Genomic DNA, 10026 nt, shown 5'->3' with positions numbered 1-10026 from the left:
CTATCCTATTTCTTTATCATGCGATTGTGGTTAACTTCGATGTGTACTCTGACTTTTTTATGCCATTTTTTATGAGATAGAAAGATTTTGCTATTTTATGCTATTTGGGCATACTTTTGAATATATTATATTGTGACTGACTAACTTACATACTATAGCATGACTTTTTTTATGCTAATTTGAATGACAGACTATAGTATGACTTATTTATGGAAATTTGCACAACATACTATACTATGACTTTTTTATGGTATTTTGGGCATCATACTATAGTATGACCTTTTTATGACAAAATCTATTTTAAGAAATTTTTGTTGCTGTTTTGAAGGACCTACCATAGTATGACTTTTTTATGCTATCTTGAATGATGTAGTATAGTATGACTTTTTCATGCTATTTTGGACGATATACTAAAATATGACTTTTTTTATGCCATTTAGGACAACATGCTATTGTATGACTTTTTTGTGTTGTTTTGGAAGACATTCTATGGTATGATTTTTTTATGCTGTTTTTGACAACATACTGTTTGGATAACATACTATAGTATGTCATCCAAAAGTTAAAAAAAAACGCCATAGTATAATAAATCGTCCAAACATTGATAAATACTAAAAAGTATAGTATGTCGTCCAAAAACTGATGAAGACGTCATAGTATAGTATGTCATCCGAAAAGTGATAGAAAATATAGTGTAATATGTTGTCAAAAACTGATAAAAATGCCATAGTATAGTATGTCATCCAAAAATTGATCAGACATCATAGTATAGTATACTATGTCATCCAAAAATTGATGTAAAGGTCATAGTATAGTATGTCGTTGTACCTGCCGGGCCACTTCACTGACTTTTTGCAATCTTTACGTTAGCTGCTGTGTTTCAGCAATGCTGACTGAAAAAAACGTGCATGTAGACTGAAAGTCATCTGTGCTGTTCTGTCAGGAGATGCAGAGACTTAAACCAGCGGTGAGTAAGATGTAGGCTTATGCTAATAACATTAGCATGATGTATATTTGGAGGAAATGTGACCTAAAGGAGAATTTGTTGTGTCTATGATCCTTGATAGTTATTATTGAGTTTTATACTTAAGTGAAAAAATCTTGTTGGTAATCCACGTTTTGAGGATGCTGGGCGAAGTTTGTTTTTAAGTCAGACAGCCCTTTAGTTTTAGGAAAAAAGATAATGGTTTGAATTAAAATGAAAACATTTTTTTCCAGAAAGCATTTTCAAACAGAATTAACCAGTTTTAATTATCTCCAATTATGTATATGTTGTTTTTATCTTTTCTGGCCAAAAGCAAAGCAAGGGGTGGCATCTTCTCCTGTAACCGACTGTGTTAAACGAGCAGATAATATCGGCTCATATCAATCACAGGCCCCTAAACCAAATCCAATCCGAAATTGTATTGTGCATTGTCCAAAGTATTGATCTAATATCATATTGTGATTAAACCACTAATTAACACCCCTAGTTTAGCATGTCCAAAAATTTATTAAAATGGCAACTTATTGTATGTCAAAAAATGTCAAAATAAGATGTTGAAAAAGGGCTAAAAACCACATGCAGACATGTTGAAAAACAGCCAAAAAGTCATAATATACTGGGCCCAAAAAACGGCCAAAAGTATGTGCTAGTACAGTATGTCGGAAAATGTCAAGACAAGTCATAGTATAGCATGTTCACAATAAGAATCAGAATCAGTTTTTTTATTGCCAAGTACATTTACATATATAAGGAATTTGACTTGGTGTTTTGGTGTAAAACAATTAACATAAAGGAAGGATAAAAATATTGAATATAAATAGTATAAGAGACAAGACTAAAAAAAATATAGAAGCAATTCAAAAATATAAAATGAAAAAGTAGAATATAAAGAACACAAAATGTATGTTCAAAAGGTGCAATGGAGGGATTGTACAGTTGTGCTGAAGTTGGAGTTGCAGTGCAAATATCTACAGTCTAAATAAATAAATAAGCGTACAGTATGCGTTGTAAACAGAGTCCAGTCCAGTATGCGTTAATGTAACGCATAAAAACTGATTTAGCCTAACATTAATATAATGTTTTCAGACTCTGGGGCTGGATTATAGCCTGTTTCATGTGGGGGAAGGGGGGGAGGATCGGAGTATTGTTCATGATGGTGACAGCAGTGGGGAAGAAACTGTTTTTGGTCCTGATGGACCACAGCCTCTTGCCAGAGGGGAGGGTCTCCAAAAGTCTGTGTCCGGGTTGAGAGGGGTCGGCCACACTTTAACCTGCACACTTCAGGGCCCTGCAGGTGTACAGGTCATGGACATGACATGTCTCAACATGCTATATGATGTGGTTTACTGGTAGATTCTGGACATGTCATATATGGTGTTTTTTTGGTCGTTTTCTTTTCAACATGCCAAATGATGATGTCTTAGGACGTTTTATCGACATTCTATACTGTGACGTGTCTCTACATGCTATTTTATGTGGTTTTCAGCTGTTTTTTGGACATGTCATATTTTGACTTTTTTTTCAATATACTATAGTATGGTGTTAATGGTCATTTTTTTCGACATGCTATATTATGATGTTTTTGACCGTTTTTCGTTCATGCTATACTATGTGGTTTTCAGCTTTTTTCTGACAAGTCAAATTTTGACATTTTTCTACATATTATAGGCTACTTTGACGTTTTCTGTCTTTTTTTCAACATGCTATAGTATAATGTTTTTGGATTTTTTTTTCGTCATTCTATACTGTCACATGTCTCGACGTGCTATACTATGTCGTTTTCAGCTGTTTTTTTAGAGATGTCATATTTTGACAATGTTCGACATATTATATTATGACACTGTTGGTAATTTTTTTCAACAGGCTATATGATGATGGCTTCGGACGTTTTATGACATAATATACTATGACTTATCTCAAAATGCTATTTTGTGTGGTTTTCAGCTGTTTTTTGGACATGTCATGTTTTGACACTTTTAGACATACTATAGTATGGCATTTTTGGTCGTTTTTCAATATGTTAATTTATGATGTTTTTGGACATTTGTTCAACATTTTATACCATGAAGTGTCTTGACATGCTATTTTATGTGGTTTTCAGCTGTTTTTTGGACATGTAATATTTTGAAATTCTTTGCTATACTATACTATGGTGTTTTCAGTTGTTTTTTCGACATGCTATATTACCATGTTTTGGGACATATTTTTGTCTTTCTATACTATGACGTGTGTCAATATTTTTATTATCATATTATTTTATGTGGTTTTCAGCTGTTTTTTGGATATGTCATGTTTTGACAATTTTCACCATACTATAGTATGCCGTTTTTGTCATTTTTCCCACAGGCTATATTATGATGTTTTGGGATTTTTTTTTTAAATTTTTTTTTTTTTGACATTCAATACTATGACTTGTCTTGACATTTGCTGTGGTTTTCAGCTGTTATTTGGACATGTCATATTTTGACGTTTTCGTTTTTTCAACATGCTAATTTATGATGTTTTTGGACGTTTTTTCAAAATTCTAAACTATAACGTGTCTCGACATGCTTTTGTACGTGTTTTTCAGCCATTTTTTTTTTTACATAATATTTTGACATATTTCGACATACTATATTATGATGATTCGGCAATTTTTTTGACTTGTTAGGTTATGATGTTTTTGGATGTTTTTTCCACATTCTATACTGTCACGTCTCGACATGGTATACTATGTGGTTTTCAGCTGCCTTTTGGACATGTCATATTTTGACATTTTTCAACATACTATACTATGATGTTTATATCAATTTTTGGCGTTCTTTTGGAGACATACTATACTACCAAAAATAGATAAAAACTTCATAGTAAAGTATGTCGTTGAAAAACTAGAAAAACCTCATAGTAAAGTTTGTCGTCCAAAAATTGATACAAACATCATGATAACGATATCATAGTATAGTATTTCACCAAATAATCTATTAAAACGTCATAGTACAGTATGTCATCCAAGAATGGATAAAAACTTCATATTAAAGCATGTCATCCAAAACTTGATAAAAAACCTTGTAGTGTAGTATGTCGTCCAAAAATGTATAAAAATGTCATAGTAAAGTGTGTGATGCAAAAATGAATAAAAATGTCATAGTATAGTATGTCATCCAAAAATTGATATAAACATCATAGAATACTATGTCATCCAAATATTGATAAAGCCATCATAGTATAGTATGTTACTAAAACATTTATGAAAAGTCATTGTACTGTATCTTGTCCAAAAATTGATTAAAATGTCATAGTATAGTATGTCGTCCAAAAATTGCTAACAATGTCATAGTATAGTATTTCACCATAAAAAAAAAAGATTGAAACGTCATAGTACAGTATGTCATCCAAAAATGTATAAAAAAGCCATAGTTTAGTTTGTCACCAAAAAAAACTGATGAAAAGTCATACTACATTGTACATGGTCAAAAATGGATAAAAATGTCATAGTATCGTATGTTGTCCAAAAATTTATATAACTTCATAGTATAGTAGTTACCAAAAGGTTGATAGAAATGTCACAGTATAGTATGTCGTCCAAAAATTGATAACAATGTCAAAGTGTAGTATTTAAAAAAAAAATCTATTAAAACATCATAGTGCAGTATGTCATCCAAAAAGTTGATTAAAATGTCGTCCAAAAATGGGTAATAAAGGCATAGTATGGTATTATCATCCAAAATAAAGATAAAAGCATCATAGCACTGCATGTCGTCCAAAATGGGTAAAAACATTATATTGAAGCATGTCGTCCAAATATTGATTAAAAAAACTCATAGTATAGTATGCTGTCCAAAAGTTGATAAAAACATCATAGTATAGTATGTCGTCCAAAAACTGATAAAAACATCATAGTATGGTTTGTCGTCCAAAAATTGATAAAACCTTCATAGTGTGGTAAAAAAATGATAAAAACATCATAGTATGATGTTAGCATAGTATGAAAATCGAAAAATGCTATCCAAAAATTGATGAAAACGCCATAGTACAGCATGTTATTCAAAAACCGATAAAAACATCATAGTATGCTGTCCAAAAATTGATGAAAACGTCATTGTATAGTATATCTCAAAAAAATTGATAAAAAGTCATAGTATGGTATGTCGTCCAGAAATTGATTAAAATGTTGTCCAAAAATTGATAAAAACGTCATAGTTTGTCGTCCAAAATTTGATAAAAACGTCATAGTATAGTATGTCGTCCAAAGATTGATAAAAACGTCAAAGTATGTCATCCAAAAATTGATCATAAAGTCATAGTATAGTATGTCGTCCAAAAATTGATTACAGTGTCATAGTATAGTATGTTGTCCAAAAAATTATAAAAACGTCATAGTATAGTTTGTTTTCCAAAAATTCAAAAAAACGTCATAGTATATTATGTCACAAACAAATTGATAGAAACATCAAAGTATAGTATGTTGTCCAAAAATTGATGAAAAAAAATGTCACAGCATAGTATGTCACTAAAAACTGACAAAACGTCATAGTATAGTATATCACCAAAAAATTTATGAAAATGTCATAGTATAGTATGTCATCCAAAAATGTGTTACAATGTCATAGTTGGTATGTCACCAAAAAATTATAAAAATGTCATAGCATAGCATGTCGTTCAAAAATTGATAAAAACATCATAGTATAGTGTGACACAAAAAATTGATATAAACGTCATAGTATTTTATGTCTCCAAAAATCTGATAGAAACATCATAGTATGTCGTCGAAAAATTGATAAAAACATCACAGTATAGTATGTCATCCAAAAATTGTTAACAATGAAATAGTATAGCAAAAATTTACAAAAAAGTCATACTATAGTTATCATCCAAAATTTGCTAAAAACGTCATAGTACGGCATTTCATCCAAAAATTTATAAAACGTCATAGTATAGTATGCCGTCCAAAAACTGATAAAATGTCATAGTATAGTATGTCACCAAAAAATTTATGAAAAGTCATAGTATGGTATGTCATCCAGAAATTGATTACAATGTTATCCAAAAATTGATAAAAACATCATAGTTTGTCATCCAAAAATTGATAAAAACCTCATTGTATAGTTTGTCACCAAAATTTGATTAAAACATCAGAGTATAGTATGTTGTCCAAAAATGTATATAAACATCATAGTATACTATGTCTTCCAAAAATTGATTTTAAAAAAATTGTATAATATAGTATGTCACCAAAAGATGTATGAAAAGTCATAGTACTGTATGTCATCCAAAAATTTATTAAAATGTCATAGTATAATATGTTGTCCAAAAGTTGATAATAATGTCATAGTATAGCATGTTGTCCAAAAATTCATGACGTCATCCAAAAATTGATAACAACGTCCTGTAGAGTATTTCATACAAAAATTGAGTAAAATGTCATAGTTTAATATGTCAAATGGATAAAAACGTCATAGTATCGCATGTCGTCCAAAATTTGATAAAAACATCATAGTATAGTATGTGGTCCAAAAATTCACAAAAATGTCAAGTACAGTATGTGGTCCAAAAACTGATAAAAACATCATAGTGTAGTATGTTACCAACAAATTGATGGAAACGTCAAACCATAGTATGCTGTCCAAAAATTGATTTTAAAAAATGCCACAGCATAGTATGTCATCAAAAATTGATTAAAACATCATAGTATAGTATGTCACCAAAAAACTGATGAAAACGTCATAGTATCGTATGTCATCCAAAACTGATATAAACATTATAGCATAGTATGTCATCAAAAATTGATTAAAACATCATAGTATAGTATGTCACCAAAAAACTGATGAAAACGTCATAGTATCGTATGTCATCCAAAACTGATATAAACATTATAGCATAGTATGTCATCAAAAATTGATATAAACATCATAGCACAGCATGTCATCCAAAAATTGATAAAAGCCTCATTGTAGGTTTGTCACCAAAACTTGATTAAAACATCAGAGTATAGTATGTTGTCCAAAAATAGTAAAGCATGTTGTCGAAAAATTGATAAAAACATCATAGTATAGTATGTCATCCAAAAAATAATTAATTAATTAATTATGTCACCAAAAAATTTACAAAAAGTCATACTATAGTATGTCATCCAAAAATTGCTAAAAACGTCATAGTATAGTATGCCGTCCAAAAACTGATAAAAAACTTATACCATACTACGACTTTTCATAAATTTTTTGGTGACATACTATATTATGTCATCCAGAAATTGATTACAATGTTGTCCAAAAATTGATAAAAATGTCATAGTATGTCATCCAAAAATTGATAAAAACCTCATTGTATAGTTTGTCACCAAAACTTGATTAAAACATCAGAGTATAGTATGTTGTCCAAAAATGTATATAAACATCATAGTATACTATGTCTTCCAAAAATTGATAAAAAAAATTGTATAATATAGTATGTCACCAAAAAATGTATGAAAAGTCATAGTACTGTATGTCATCCAAAAATTTATTAAAATGTCATAGTATAATATGTTGTCCAAAAGTTGATAATAATGTCATAGTATAGCATGTCGTCCAAAAATTCATGACGTCATAGTATAGTATGTCATCCAAAAATTGATAACAATGTCCTGTAGAGTATTTCACACAAAAATTGAGTAAAATGTCATAGTTTAATATGTCAAATGGATAAAAACGTCATAGTATAGCATGTCGTCCAAAACTTGATAAAAACATCATAGTATAGTATGTGGTCCAAAAATTCACAAAAATGTCAAGTACAGTATGTGGTCCAAAAACTGATAAAAACATCATAGTGTAGTATGTTACCAACAAATTGATGGAAACGTCAAACCATAGTATGCTGTGCAAAAATTGATTTAAAAAAATGCCACAGCATAGTATGTCATCAAAAATTGATTAAAACATCATAGTATAGTATGTCACCAAATAACTGATGAAAACGTCATAGTATCGTATGTCATCCAAAACTGATATAAACATTATAGCATAGTATGTCATCAAAAATTGATAAAAGCCTCATTGTAAGTTTGTCACCAAAACTTGATTAAAACATCAGAGTATAGTATGTTGTCCAAAAATTTATATAATCATAGTATACTATGTCTTCCAAAAATTGATCAAAATTTTATAATATAGTATGTCACCAAAACATGTATGAAAAGTCATAGTACTGTATGTCATCCAAAAATTTATTAAAATGTCATAGTATAGTATGTTGTCCAAAAGTTGATAATAATGTCATAGTATACTATGTCATCCAAAAATTGATAACAATGTCCTGTAGAGTATTTCACGCAAAAATTGAGTAAAATGTCGTAGTTCAATATGTCATCCAAAAATGGATAAAAACGTCATAGTGTAGTATGTTACCAACAAATTGATGGAAACGTCAAACTATAGTATGCTGTCCAAAAATTGATAAAAAATGCCACAGTATGTCATCAAAAATTGATTAAAACATCATAGCATAGTATGTCACCAAAAAACTGATGAAAACGTCATAGTATCGTATGTCATCCAAAATTGATATAAACATTATAGCATAGTATGTCATCCAAAATTGCTAAAAAAAAAAAAAGTCACAGCAAAGTATGTCACTAAAAATTGACAAAATGTCATAGTATAGTATATCACCAAAACATTTCTGAAAATGTCATCGAATAGTATGTCGTCCAAAAATTGATAAAATGGTCATAGTGTAGTATATCATCCAAAAATGTGTTACAATGTCATAGTATAGTATGTCATCCAAAAATTTATTATAATGTCATAGTTGGTATGTCACCAAAAAAATTATAAAAATGTCATAGCATAGCATGTCGTTCAAAAATTGATAAAAACATCTTGGTATAGTATGACCGAAAAATTGATATAAACGTCATAGTATTTTATGTCTCCAAAAATCTGATACAAACATCATAGTATAGTATGTCATCCAAAAATTGATTACAGTGTCATAGTATAGTATGTTGTCCAAAAATTGATAAAAAAAAAAATGTCACAGCATAGTATGTCACCAAAAATTGACAGAACGTCATAGTATAGTCTATCACCAAAAAATTTATGAAAATGTCATCGAATAGCATGTCGTCTAAAAATTGATAAAATGGTCATAGTATAGTATTTCATCCAAAAATTAATTACAATGTCATAGTATAGTATGTCACCAAAAAATTTATAAAAATGTCATAGTTTACATGCATGTTGTCGAAAAATTGATAAAAACATCATAGTATAGTATGTCATCCAAAAATTGATATAAACATCATAGCATAGCATGTCGTTCAAAATTTGATAAAAATGTCATAGTATTGTATGTCTCCAAAAAACTGATAAAAATGTCATAGTATAGTATGTCACCAAAAAATGGATGCAAACGTCATAGAATAGTATGTCGTTCAAAAATTGATTACAACATCATAGTATAATATGTCACCAAAAAAATTATAAAAAAGTCATAGAATAGTATGTCATCAAAAAATTGATCTAAACTTCATAGTACAGTATGTCACCGTAAAAAATTGATAGAAACATCAAAGTATAGTATGCTGTCCAAAAATTGGTTGAAAAAATGCCACAGCATAGTATGTCACCAAAAAATTGATGAAAATGTTATAGAATAGTATGTCGTCCAAAAATTGATAAAAACTTCACAGTATTGTATGTCACCAACAAAGTGATAGAAACATCAAAGTATAGTATGTTGTTCAGAAATTGATTTAAAAAAATGTTAAAAACATCATAGCATAGTATGTCAACAAAACACTGATGAAAGAATTTAAAAAATGTCATAGTACAGTAAGTCGTCCAAAAATTGATAAAATGGTCACAGTATAGTATGTCGTCCAAAAAATTTTAAAAAATGTCATAGTATAGTATGTAATCCAAAAATTGCTAAAATGGTCATAGCATAGTACGTCACCAAAAAATGTATAAAAATGTCATAGTATAGTATGTCGTCCAAAAATTTATATAAACATCATAGTATAGTATGTCAACCAAAAAACTGATCAAAAAGTCATAGTATGTCACCAAGGAATTGATAGA

The sequence above is a fragment of the Plectropomus leopardus genome, chromosome 15, assembly GCF_026936395.1.
Source record: "Plectropomus leopardus strain MGB_pleo_1.0 chromosome 15, ASM2693639v1, whole genome shotgun sequence".
Lineage (NCBI taxonomy): Eukaryota > Metazoa > Chordata > Actinopteri > Perciformes > Serranidae > Plectropomus > Plectropomus leopardus.
The sequence above is the reverse complement of the archived record's forward strand: the minus strand, read 5'-3'. Positions refer to the sequence as shown.